This window comes from Polypterus senegalus, chromosome 2 (genome assembly GCF_016835505.1).
Source record: "Polypterus senegalus isolate Bchr_013 chromosome 2, ASM1683550v1, whole genome shotgun sequence".
Lineage (NCBI taxonomy): Eukaryota > Metazoa > Chordata > Cladistia > Polypteriformes > Polypteridae > Polypterus > Polypterus senegalus.
The window spans coordinates 250368853-250382570 of NC_053155.1; positions in this window are offsets into that span (position 1 = coordinate 250368853).

Genomic DNA, 13718 nt, shown 5'->3' on the forward strand with positions numbered 1-13718 from the left:
TGTGGGTGTGCGGGTTTGTGTGCGCCCTGTGGTGGGCTGGTGCCCTGCCCAGGGTTTGTTTCCTGCTTTGCGAACTGTGTTGGCTGGGATTGGCTCCAGCAGACCCCTGTGACCCTGTAGTTAGGATATAGCGGGTTGGATAATGGATTGTGTGATAGATTAAGGCCGTATCGCTCCCTTGAACCCCTGTCCAAGACTCCAGACACCAGATAAAAGTCCAAATGATGACTTTATTTAAATGCCACAGTGCTCAAAGCACCCTCTCCTCCACTATACTCATAAATTACAATCACAATAACAATAATAAACAATCCTCCACTCCCAGACGCGTTGCCAACCTTCCACCCAGCTCAGCTCGCTGTCTGGGAGCTCCCACAGTCCTTTTATCCTCCTCGACCCGGAAGTATTTCCAATCCCCAGTCCACAAGTCATTCTCACCTCGGAAGCATGTCGCTCTTCCTGTGACGCACTTCCGGGTTTTAGGGCACGAATGATTCTTGGGTCTTCCCTGCAGCTCCCACTTGCGGCTCCTTTGGTATCCAGCAGGGTCGTGTATAAACACTACATAGTCCATGACTCCCTCCTTTTCTTTGGGGCACCTCCATAATGCAGGGATGGCTCCATCTGGCGGCCTGGGAATATTGGCCGGGATGACAAGTTGGCTAAAGACCACAATGGATATACAGTATATATAATCACACTTGTGCGCTTGGGAGGCAGGCTAAGGGCAAGGCATGAAGTCAGAAATTGACGAAGTGCACCAATGTCTCTTCTACCTCTTCTGGGGCTGGGCAGTTTCGTGGTCTGGAACCCCTGCAGATTTTAATTTTTTCTCCAGCCATCTGGAGTTTTTTTTTGTTTTTTCTGTCCTCCCTGGCCATTGGACCTTTCTTTTATTCCATGTTAATTAGTGTTCCCTTATTTTAATTCTTATTTATTTTGTCTTTTTCTCTTTCTTCATCATGTAAAGCACATTGAGCTGCATTATTTGTATGAAAATGTGCTATATAAATAAATGTTGTTGTTGTTCTAAAGATCACCAAAACAGAAGCCCAGCTAAACCATGACCAGTTCCTACCCACGTCCTCCTACTGACATCACTTCCGGCCAGACACCTTATGGACCCGCCTCTTCCTCTCCTCCACCTTCCCTCACCATCCTGTTCTGTTTTGGACACTGACCCAGATACTTCTCTGGAGTTACTTTGTTTAAGAAGTGCTGTATTGCAATATATATACACGCACATAAACAAATACAATAATCAAATCATATAACAACAAGGCAGCAAGGCAAAACCTGCCCTTAATGAGATGACAATCTCTAGCGTGCTAGTATTTCAATTTTTAATATAATATTTCAAAAGTAGAATCAGATTCAAAACAAACAAAACTATTTAATTTTCAAGTGTCATTATATATACAACTAACTAATGTATTGTCATTAAAATAAGTGTTTGTGTGACAAGGAATAAAGAAGCAAAATCCAGCGACAGAAAATACTAAGCAACACCCCCTTGGAATGTTATCACCCCATTAAACTGGAATTTTAAGTGGTCTTCAGTCCCATATGTATAGATAATACCTATTAAGGTACCTATTATGCTTACTAATATGTCTAGCAATTTCATAATGAACAATAAGGCTTATATACATTAACATGAGCAGCTTAATTGCCAAAATTCATTGAATGAAAAAGTGTGAATGAATGTCTCTTTATTTATGAGAATAATGATTAAGTTTTAATAGTATTTTATGAAACCCACATGTATTACAATTACAATCTAAGCAGAATAAAAAGTATCCTTGCCAATCATCACATCATTCCAACAAAGTGATAAGCAGTGTCATGCAATGATGTATGAATTGCTCTGAATATGATGCAGGTTTACTTCCCTGTTTTCTGTTATAATTGCATTTTAAAGTGTTTTACCTCAGTTACCTATAACCATTACAGATCCTGACTGAACTTTAAGAAATTATTAATATGCATTATACAGTAATACAGTATATGCATGAAGAATCCAATGCTTCTTTTGGCTCTGCATGCACATTGACCCTAACAACACGTCTCTATGCTTTCATTTCCATATGTTTGAAAAAGCTTGTCTTATCCATGAGTGCCACAATTCCAATTCTCGCTCCCTTGAACCCTCAGACACCACGTCAGAAACCAGATAAAAATCCAATAATTATTTATTATTAAAAATAAAGTGCACTAAGCACACTCCTCTCCACAATTCTCAATAGATCAATATTCCAATCACTAAACAATAATCAAATCACAATCCTCCACTCCCAGACGCTTAGCCACCCTGCCTCCCAACTCAGCTCGCCGTCTAAGAGCTCCCATAATCGTTTTATATTCCCTCACGCGGAAGTGTTCCAATCCCCAGTCCATGTGATCTCCTATCACTTCCGGGACAGATAAAAAAGTCCTTTTCTTCAGCACTTCATTCCCCTTGTCCATGTGACTCAGATGTACTTCCGGGGAGTAGGGAAAATAAACACTGTTCCTGCCTGCAGCGTCTCCTAGCAGCCCCCACGGTATCCAGCAGGGCTGTGAATGAAGACTCCAATGTCCATGATGCCTTGCTGGTCTTCGGGGCACCTCCATACTGCAGGGAGGGCTCCACCTGGCGGCATGGGGTTATTGGCCGGGATGATATATATACTGCTAAAAAGAATTAAAGGAGCACTTTTTAATCAGAGTATAGCATAAAGTCAATGAAACTTATGGGATATTAATCTGGTCAGTTAAGTAGCAGAGGGGTTGTTAATCAGTTTCAGCTGCTGTGGTGTTAATGAAATTAACAACAGATGCACTAGAGGGGCAACAATGAGATGACCCCCAAAACAGGAATGGTTTAACAGGTGGAGGCCACTGACATTTTTCCCTCCTCATCTTTTCTGACTGTTTCTTCACTAGTTTTGCATTTGGCTACAGTCAGTGTCACTACTGGTAGCATGAGGTGATACCTGGACCCTACAGAGGTTGCACAGGTAGTCCAACTTCTCCAGGATGGCACATCAATACGTGTCATTGCCAGAAGGTTTGCTGTGTCTCCCTGCACAGTCTCAAGGGCATGGAGGAGATTCTAGGAGACAAGCAGTTACTCTAGGAGAGCTGGAGAGGGCCATAGAAGGTCCATAACCCATCAGCAGGACCAGTATCTGCTCCTTTGGGCAAGGAGGAACAGGATGAACACTGCCAGAGCCCTACAAAATGACCTCCAGCAGGCCACTGGTGTGAATGTCTCTGACCAAACAACAAGAAAGACTTCATGAGGGTGACCCAAGGGCCCCATGTCCTCTAATGGGCCCTGAGCTCACTGCCCAGCAGCATGCAGCTCGATTGGCATTCGCCATAGAATACCAGAATTGGCAGATGCACCACTGGTGCCCTGTGCTTTTACAGATGAGAGCAGGTTCACCCTGAGCACGTGACAGAAGTGAAAGGGTCTGGAGAAGCCATGGAGAACATTATGCTGCCTGTAACATCATTCAGCATGAGCAGTTTGGTGGTGGGTTAATGATTGTCTGGGGAGGCATATCCATGTAGGGTCACACAGACCGCTACAGGCTTGACAAAGGCACCTTGGCTGCCATTAGGTATCAGGATGAAATCCTTGGACCCATTGTCAGACCCTATGCTGGTACAGTGGCTCCTGGTGCACGACAATTCCTGGCCTCATGTGGTGAGAGTATGCAGGCAGTTCCTGGAGGATGAAGGAATTGATACCATTGACTGGCCACCACACTTTCCTGACCTAAATCCAATAGAACACCTCTGGGACATTATGTTTTGGTCCATCCAATGCCACCAGGTTGCACCTCAGACTGTCCAGGAGCTCAGTGATGCCCTGGTCCAGATCTGGGAGGAGATCCCCGACAACACCATCTGTCATCTCATTAGAAGCATGCACCGATGTTGTCAGGCATGTATACAAGAACACAGGGGCCATACAAAGTGCTGCATTACAATTTTGAGTTGCTGCAATTAAATTTTGGCAAAATGGACTAGCCTGCCACATAATTTTTCACTCTGATTTTTGGGGTGTCTTTGAATTCAGGGCTCTGTAGGTTGATCATTTTCATTTCCATCAAACGATGTGGCATCCTTTCGTTCCTAACACATTACCCAGTCTATATCAGTATAGATATCCAGGAGGATTTCTTTTTCCCATTGAGATCTGAAGTGTTTTCAAAGTGTTCCTTTAATTTTTTTGAGCAGTTTATATATATATATATATATATATACATATATATATATATATATATTGTGAACGCTGGCCCCGGCACAGACAGACGGACGACATATTTTCCACCACACACTGTTTATTTACAATATATACTGTACAAGCTATACAGTCACGTGCACTCACACAACCCCAGTGCCTTCTGCACCGAATCCCCCAAAAGTCCAGGGCTGACAGTCACTGTGCCTTTCCTCTGGCCGCCTCCTGTCCTCTCTCCAGCTCCGTCTTCTGCCTCCCGACTTCCACTTCTGACTGGAGGGAGGCAGCCCCTTTTATGGGGAGCCGATGGGCTCCAGCTGCTCCCCGGCACTTAACGGTGACCACACCCCTGTGTGGCGGAAGTGCCGGCTGTGCACCATGTCTCCCCGGTCGTCTTCCCCGGCACTTCCTGGTGTGGCGGAAGTGCCGGGCTCCCGGAATAAACAGGCACTGGGGCGCCGCCTGGCGGTGGCCATGGGTCCCTACAGGGCTGGGCTTCCAAGCCCTGTACCCGAGGCCCCCTGTCTAACCAGGACGGACGCCCCCTCGCGGTCTGGAGGAGGCACACGCCCTCTTCACGTCCTCCTGGGCGTCCCGGAAGGGCTCCAGCCCGCCAGGGACCACATATATATATATATATATATATATATATATATATATATATATATATATATATATATATATATATATTGTCAAGTTTGGGTTGCAGAGTTACACAAGGGACAGAAAGACAAGATCAGGTTTCCACATAAAAATACCTTTATTGCTGAGCAGGCACGAACAGTCTGAAGGAGAGTTTTTCTTCAGCACACAAGCACATAGGTTACAAACAGTGATGTGGGCAATCATCCTGCATTAGCTCCTTTCTTCATTTTAAAAGAGCACAAAGCCTTTTTCATTGAGGAAATTCAGTGACTCAGAAGCATTGGCCAGGGGAGATTAAGAGAATATCTGATGACGAACACTTGAGAATTCAAGAGGTAAGTTTAAAACATTACATACTCTAATTCAACGGCCATATAATTGCCAAATACAGTGATTGTTGGAAAGAACTAGAACAGGCATAGGTACGGAGTGCTGACTTGCCTAAGAAATACACTTCTAAAGAGAGTAGACTAGTAATAAGAATAATGTTACATGACAGAGTTAAAGTAATGGCTGTTGCATCTGGCATTGGATCCTGCTTTGCAATTTGAGCTGCATATTTAAGGTCCCACTCCATTTAGCCATGCAACTTGATTAAGCCAGCAAATTAAATGTGCAGGTGGATGGCACTCTTTGGCAACACTGTGAGTATGATGCTAAATTAACAAACAAACAATCTTTGTGTCTTAAATTACAGTCATAAGAAAAAGTTTGGGAACACCGCTGAGCCTGCATAATAATTTATTTTACTTTCAACAAAACAGATGACAGTGGTATTTCTTTCATTTCCTAGGAACATCTGAGTACTCGGGTGTTTTCCAAACAAAGATTTTTAGTGAAGCAGCATTTAGTTGTATGAAATTAAATCAAATGTGAAAAACTGGCTGTGCAAAAACGTGGTTCCCCTTGTAATTTTGCTGATTTGAATGCATGGAACTGTTCAATACTAGTCACTTGCAACCCCAAATTGGTTGGATTAGCTCGTAAAGCCTTGAACTTCATATACAGGTATGTCTAATCATGAGAAAAGGTATTTAAGGTGGTCAGTTGCAAGTTGTGCTTCCCTTTGACTCTCCTCTGAAGAGTGATAGCATGGGATCCTCAAAGCAACTCTCCAAAGATTTGAAAACAAAGATTGTTCAGTATCATGGTTTAGGGGAAGGCTACAAAAACCTATCTCAGAGGTTTAAACTGTCAGTTTCAACTGTAAGGAATGTCATCAGGAGATGGAAGGCCACAGGCACAGTTGCTGTTAAACCTAGGTCTGGCAGGCCAAGAAAAATACAGGAGCGGCATATGCGCAGGATTGTGAGACCTGCAAGAACATCTTGCTGCAGATGGTGTATCTGTACATCATTCTACAATTCAGCGCAGTTTGCACAAAGAACATCTGTATGGCAGGTTGATGAGAAAGAAGCCCTTTCTGCACTCACGCCACAGAGTCGCTTGTTGTATGCAAATGCTCATTTAGACAAGCCAGATTCATTTTGGAACAAAGTGCTTTGGACTGATGAGACAAAAATTATTTGGTCATAACAAAAAGCGCTTTGCATGGCGGAAGAAGAACACTGCATTCCAAGAAAAACACCTGCTACCTACTGTCAGATTTGGTGGATGTTCCATCATTCTGTAGGGCTGTGTGGCTAGTTCAGCGACTGGGGCCCTTGTTAAAGATGAGGGTCGGATGAATTCAACCCAATATCAACATATTCTTCAGGATAATGTTCAAGCATCAGTCACAAAGTTGAAGTTATGCAGGGGTTGGATATTCCAACAAGACAATGACCCAAAACACAGTTCGAAATCTACAAAGGCATTCATGCAGAGGGAGAAGTACAATGTTCTGGAATGGCCGTCACAGTCCCCTGACTTGAATATCATCGAAAATATACGGGATTATTTGAAGCAGGCTGTCCATGCTCGGCAGCCATCAAATATAACTGAACTGGTAAGATTTTGTATTGAAGAATGGCCAAAAATACCTCCATCCAGAATCCAGACACTCATCAAAGACTATAGGAGGTGTCTAGAGGCTGTTATATTTGCAGAAGGAGGCTCAACTAAGTATTGATGTAGTAGCTCTTTTGGGGTGCCCACATTTATGCACCTGTCTAATTTTGTTATGATGCATATTGCACATTTTCTGTTAATCCAATAAACTTAATGTCACTGCTGAAATACTGCTGTTTCCATAAGGCATGTCATATATTAAAAGGAAGTTGCTACTTTGAAAGCTCAGCCAATGTTAAACAAAAATCCAAAGAATTAAGAGGGGTTCCCAAACTTTTTCATATGACTGTAAATGCTACAAGTTTTCATTATCACAGACTAACTTACACTAACAATTTACATATGTCATTGTTGTGTACTTTGCTATCTTATTACAGATTAAATCCATTTTATTATATCTGGGTCTTCCCAGTTGTTTTTTTATTTCTCTGCTGGCTAAGCGATGTTACTCTTTATCAAACTACACCTCTTTAGCTTTCTTGGGTTCACTTCAGATATTTTGAATAAATGTACTTCTAAAAAAAAAGACATGAATTCGCTCCTCTGAAAAAACAGTTAAAAAGTTGTCATACAAGAGTATATAGCTTGTAATGTTATGGTTTGTTTTCTCATTTATTGCAATAAACTGAGGGGCTAGTGTTTCTTCACACCAGAAGCATCCTATCTACTAAATAACAAGGAGACACTTGTAGTGATGTGATGTTAGACTCTCCTCTGTTTGAAATATACAGTAGCTGTTGCAGGGTAGGAAGCAGGAATAAATAGAATTCAAAATATATTTCTTTTATCATCTTTTTATTTTATATACCTGTAATATCTGTTACGTGTTTACATTTCTTCAAAATGTTTGTGATCATAAAACAGTACTTGTCAAAATTTTTTCAAGACTTAAAATTTATTTCCAGGTATTTTTTGTTTTTTAACCATACAGTATAGTATGTTATGTTGCAGTACAAAGATGGACAAATATGCTAAATGTGTCCATCTGGTCATGACAGAAATGCTGGAGTGAACTTGCTTTTAAATGAAGTGTATTTTATTTGTCTTTGGCATTTCTATAATTGTCCTTAAAATTTTAAGAAATTATTACTGAATAAATCTCCTTAACCCTGATTAGATATGCAGGAACAGATAAAGAATGTATAAATGATTCTTAAACTCTCCATGGAAATAAAATAGTGTCTGCTTTTCCTCTTTTTGGCAAGCTCAAAAAAATCCCTGATGGTAATGCAGTTTATGACAGTATGCATTTTGTTTTTATATTAAATAGGAACAAAAGAGTTAGTATATGTATTTTGCAATTTTTGTCTTTCTGCTGTAAACTTTTTAACAAACTATCCTAATTGAAATCAAAGTATTAAACATGGAAAGTTTTTTCTTTAAAAATCGATCTCCAGAATGTTTTAAGATTTTTTTCCAGTTTCAAGAAATATCCTCTAAATATTTGTGTAAAGCTGAACAATTAGAAAACAATCTCCATTATGAAAAATGTTAATTATTTTTTGTATGATGCCTAAAAAGCTTAAGACAGAGGAACTGACCAACTTTTGACTTGCACTGTTGGGTGAAGGGTCAATGAATGGATTTTGTTTATAATAATAAAATATTACTTTAAAAAATCAGAACGTTACAATGGCCTACTACTCAGTCAAACATATAATAATAACACAACAAATACAAGAATTAACTTCAAAATGATTTCAGAGAAATAAAGGAAACACAGAAATACAATAGAAAAAAACAAATAAAATCAAACAAAACAAGTTTCATTACCCAAGCGCTACATGCCCAGAAATGTTGGTGTTTTTTATGAAAACAATATAAACTAAGAGGTGAAAAGCTGTCTCACATAATTATGTTGTAGCTTTAGTTGTCAAATGAATAAATAGTGATATTTTGAATTTCAGAATGAAGCCAAATTTATTGTAAATTAAATGAGACTCCAGCTGTTCATGCTAATGTCTGCCGATTCTGATAGTTCATTCCCATACTGCACCATGTTGCTCTGATCATCTACAGACACAGTAACTTGAAATTGACCATTTATGTGTCTATTACAGTCTCTTTTCAATTCACAATGCATAATAAACCTTGCGGTGTCCATGGTCATTTATAAAGCAAAGTTATCGATAAAGTCAGAAATCGAGTAATCTAATCTTTCAACACTATATGATATTTGCTACACTAATATGTTTAAGCATAAGACTGAAAGTTTGCTATGGTAATTTTACTTTGTTTTCCATTGAGATTCATCAAGCATTAGCTACTCAAAATTATAACATGAGCAAAAGTGGGAGAAAAGATAACTCTGATTAAAACAATTGGTCTATCATGTTTGATGAAAGAAAAAGATCTAAGCAAAAGGGGATAATAAATTAGTCTAAAGAGCTGGTAAATAAAAGAACACAACTACAGATTAGTGCTGTCTAGAAATTTCGAGATACCCACAAAGCTCCTGAAGTGGTTGTTCTCTTATAAATACCTACCCCCTTCAACCCAGACACTGAAGCTCCAGTACCACAATTAATCACATAGTGTGTTGCACAAAGCAGGTGACTCTGTGGAACCCATCTCTACCATATCCTAACATAAGTATAAGTATTCTATGCCTTCCATACTGCTACTGCTTACAATAGCTTCGCGACTAGGCTGATCACCTGCCTCACAGCAGAATCACCAAGGTCTTCAGGTGGGCCCTTTTCTCTCAATTGGTGGTTTGTTAGATTTAAGGCCCACAACATCAAGAAAGTTTAAACAGAGTGTGTTATGTCTTACACACCCCCCTCCCCATTCATGACGACAAAAGCCCAGCCAATTATATTGATCTCCCTTATTTTTACTTTTATTAAAATAATCTGAGAACCATATTAAGAATAATAAAATCAATAAATAAAACCAACCCACTTATTTCCTGCACAAGCCTGTTCTGCCAGCCTCAGAAGTAAACTCAGATCAGAGTCACACAAAACATCCTCATACTACAAGCTTATCTCAGCAACTTCTGAGGTGAATTCAGATCAGAGTCGTGCCAGATTCACTCATATCACTTCGAAAATTGTCTTAAAACATATGTCATGCAACATGCATTTATCACAAACCTTAAAAACCATAGTTAATTATTGCTATTTTAACATACTGTTAAAAGCTCTAAAAAAAACTTAAACTCTTAAAACATACATACTGTTAAGAAAAAAAACAAACTCTAAAGCAACAATCCTAAAATGTAAGCCATGCGACACCCATTCCACATGTATCTTATAAAACCCACATCTATTTAGATGTACTGCTAAGACTCTTAAAATACAGTAAAAACGTACCTTTAATTAAAAACCTAATAGTCATTTCTCCACTCTGTATAATGCCACCTTAACCATATCCAGCGGGTCACTTCTTCGACTACATTATTCAATTTCTTTATTTGCTTCTTAAGCTGACTTGATGAAAAACTGAATTCTCTCATTAGCGATGTCATTGATTTTGCTATGAAGCCGTGGCAACTTACCTTGACTGCTCGCACTATTCGTTTACTTTCTGACCGCATTTATATATCTGTCTGCAATATACTCAGAGTTTTTTCTGTTGGAATTATTAGTCTTTCATTGAGGTCTGTAATCAGCTTCCAGACATTTGCCGCCTCTAATTGGCCCACATTTTGTTTTGTCCATCCTATCAAGGCATAACTCTCTCCCTCCTACCAACACTTTGCTTCTTTAAGGAATTAACTCCTTTCCTTTTTTCCTCCACAGCAACAGCAACACAAACCAGTACTTTGTTATGCCTCCATATGTATCTATCCCTGCTTTCCCTGGGATGCTGGCCATGGTGCATCTACCTACCTCCTCTTGATTACAAATCTATTCCACCACCATATGACGGCGCTGTCCATGCCCTACCTTACTCAAAAAGGACTTCTTAACTTTATAACCTAGTCCCGCCCTGTTATGCTGCACCACCTCCTTAAACCTCAGATGTGCTTCTGCTTTTTTCACTGTTGATTTTGGATCCCATTTGTGTCCTGCTTTTACTGAAATTTCAGTTTTTGTTACTACTTCATCTTTCAGTTGACAAAGTAATAACTGCATCCTTACGTTTGCACATTTAAATTATTCCACAAGGCTTAATGATTCCATTGGTAGCTCAAAGAGTCCCTTGTCAAATAGCACATTTTTGCTTAGGCATCTGTGAACTCCTAGACATTTTCTTATGTATGAGCTGACCAGCCTCTCACACTTTTCCACTTTTCCTATAGCCGTATCATATACTGCATATAAGGGTCACATAATTTGTGGAAGGAGCCGAAACTGTGAACATCACACCTTGAACTTGCCCGGCAGGCCTCTTTCATGAGTTCTTTTAATTCCATTAACTATTTGTTTCCTTAAATCCTGGGCTTGCTGCTTATCATTTAGTGTGAAACTATACCACCAGCCAAGGCTCTTTGCTGGTTCTTCCTTAATTGTAGGAATTATTTCTTCGTTAATTTGCCTTTAACAATAAAAATACTTTGACATATACCCACTTCAGTGTGTCGTTAATCTTCCCCTCCAGTCTCTTTGTACATGTGACTGTAGTAGTTATTGTAGTTAAGTCATCCGTGTACACCCTAAATGGTGGTAGATGGAGGTCATCCTCTCGCCTTTCTCCACCCACTACCCATTTGGATGCCCTAATAATAATTTCCATAAAAATAGTGAATAGAATTAAAGAGACAGAACACCCAGCCTAATCGCTGACTTCCAATTGCTGCCAGCCCATTACAAACTCTTTGGTACTAAAGCATATTCTGATGTTGCTAAGTACTACTCCTTTATTAACTCCTGGACACAAGCAGGTATTCTAAAATAATCCAACATTGCCCACATTAAATTATGTGGTACACAGCCGAAGGGGTTAGCCAGGTCCAAGAATACAACATGCCAGGCTCAATTCTTTTTCTTATCTCACTGAATTTGATCCCATATCATGCTTACATATTTGATACATCAAGATAATCCAGACACTCCTGCCTTCTGTATTGTAGTATCAATTAACTTGTTACCTAGCAAGTAAGAAATTAATCTATTAGCTATTATGCTAAAGAAGATTTCTCTTTCTACATTCAGTAAGTTGATTGGTGTAAACTGACTAATTTCAGTTGAATCGTTCTCTTTTGGAATATAAACTCCTCCTGTCTTCCGCTATGCTCTTGGAAAAAACATTGCCATGCCACTATGAAAAGCTTTCACAGCCATTTCAGCACCCTGGTGCTTTCTTATAAAACCAATAAGGGACACCATTTGGTCCTGGATCTGACCCAGTTCTAGCTTGCTGCACCACCCTCTGACCACTTAGGGGGCTATATCCATTTCCTTAATCAATTCCCCTATGGTATATCCTCTAGAAACCTCATTTCCCTTAGCTTTTCTTTTTCGGTATATATGTTACGCATGTGCCCCTCTAATTCTTCTTTGGACTCTTTAAGTTATTCACAATTTTGATGTTCAAACAAGGATTTTGTAAATTTAAAGTGTAAGGTTTCTAAACTCTTTTGGGGCTCCCCCCAAAGGGGACAACAGGCTGAACAGCATCCCAAAGTGCAACCACCAAGTCTATGGAAGATAGCCTGTCGTTTGCCGGGACAGCAATAATGTATTTCCTCCTGTCTGTACCTTAAGAAAGAGTATAAGTGTTAAGGATTAAATTGTGATCTGCATACCAGAAGGAAGATTACAAATAAAAAACAGGGAATTAGGTAATCTAGGGAAGGAAAAGGCCTGGTCAAAGACAGACAAAAGGTCAGAATACCAGTGAAACCAAAACTAATCCAAATGTTAGAAACTTTAAATCACAAAACAAGGAGAGCAAAGGAATAACACTTCTTGTAAGCACCTTTTAACTTCAACTAATGCTTGTAAGATAGAACAAAACTGTGCTGAGTAAGTGCTTTACATGAATAGCAAATGCATGATAATTACATAAGGCCAGCCAGCACATGTCAAACCTACATACCCAATGATGGGTGTCTTTACTATAAACAAAATTATGGTGACTATCCGTAAATACTGCAAATAGAATACATAAATAAATAAATAAATTCAAAACAATAATAATAATATGTTAAACGTTTCCTAAACCTATCAATATAAATTAATAAAAAACGTGTTATGCAATTAAATGATATTCTACCACACCAATTCTGTGTGGGAAATTTTTAATCCACATGACATTTATGTTTTTAAATATGTTTCTGTGTTCTAATTTCAGAAAATTAGAAAAAGGCTTTATAATACTATGTCATTATATTACAGTATAATCTTCTTGATGAATGTAATTGTACTGTTTTGTGTTGCTTTAGACATAGTAAGAAAATAGCAAAAATGTGCTTTTATGCATTTTTAGGAAATGGAAGCAGAAAAATGATAATATTTTAAAGTATTTAAAGTTCAGAAAACTGTTTTGTGGAGCTGATATTGATGTTTAATTTGCTTTCAGTTCTGATTCTTTTATCCAGGCAATGCCTATGCTGAGCTTGTTTAAGAGCTTGTGTTGTACATTTAGTGTCACAGATATGCAGTGTATATCTTAATTTTCCTGTTTATTATTGTAGAAACATGACTTTTTCAAAGTACCTTTATTAGTGTGAGCTATAACTTTCAGTCTCCTACAAACAGAAGTAACCTTCCCTATTTGGTTTCACTTTTACATTACTGATATATTGGGCTGTTCATTACATACCTTTAAGACTAAAACAGTCTTTAAATTGAAACAGTCAAATATATCACAGCGATTAAAGCACTATTCCCTTGTCGTATTTTTTGGGGTTTCCCTTAGAGTCCTACAATTTTTCACA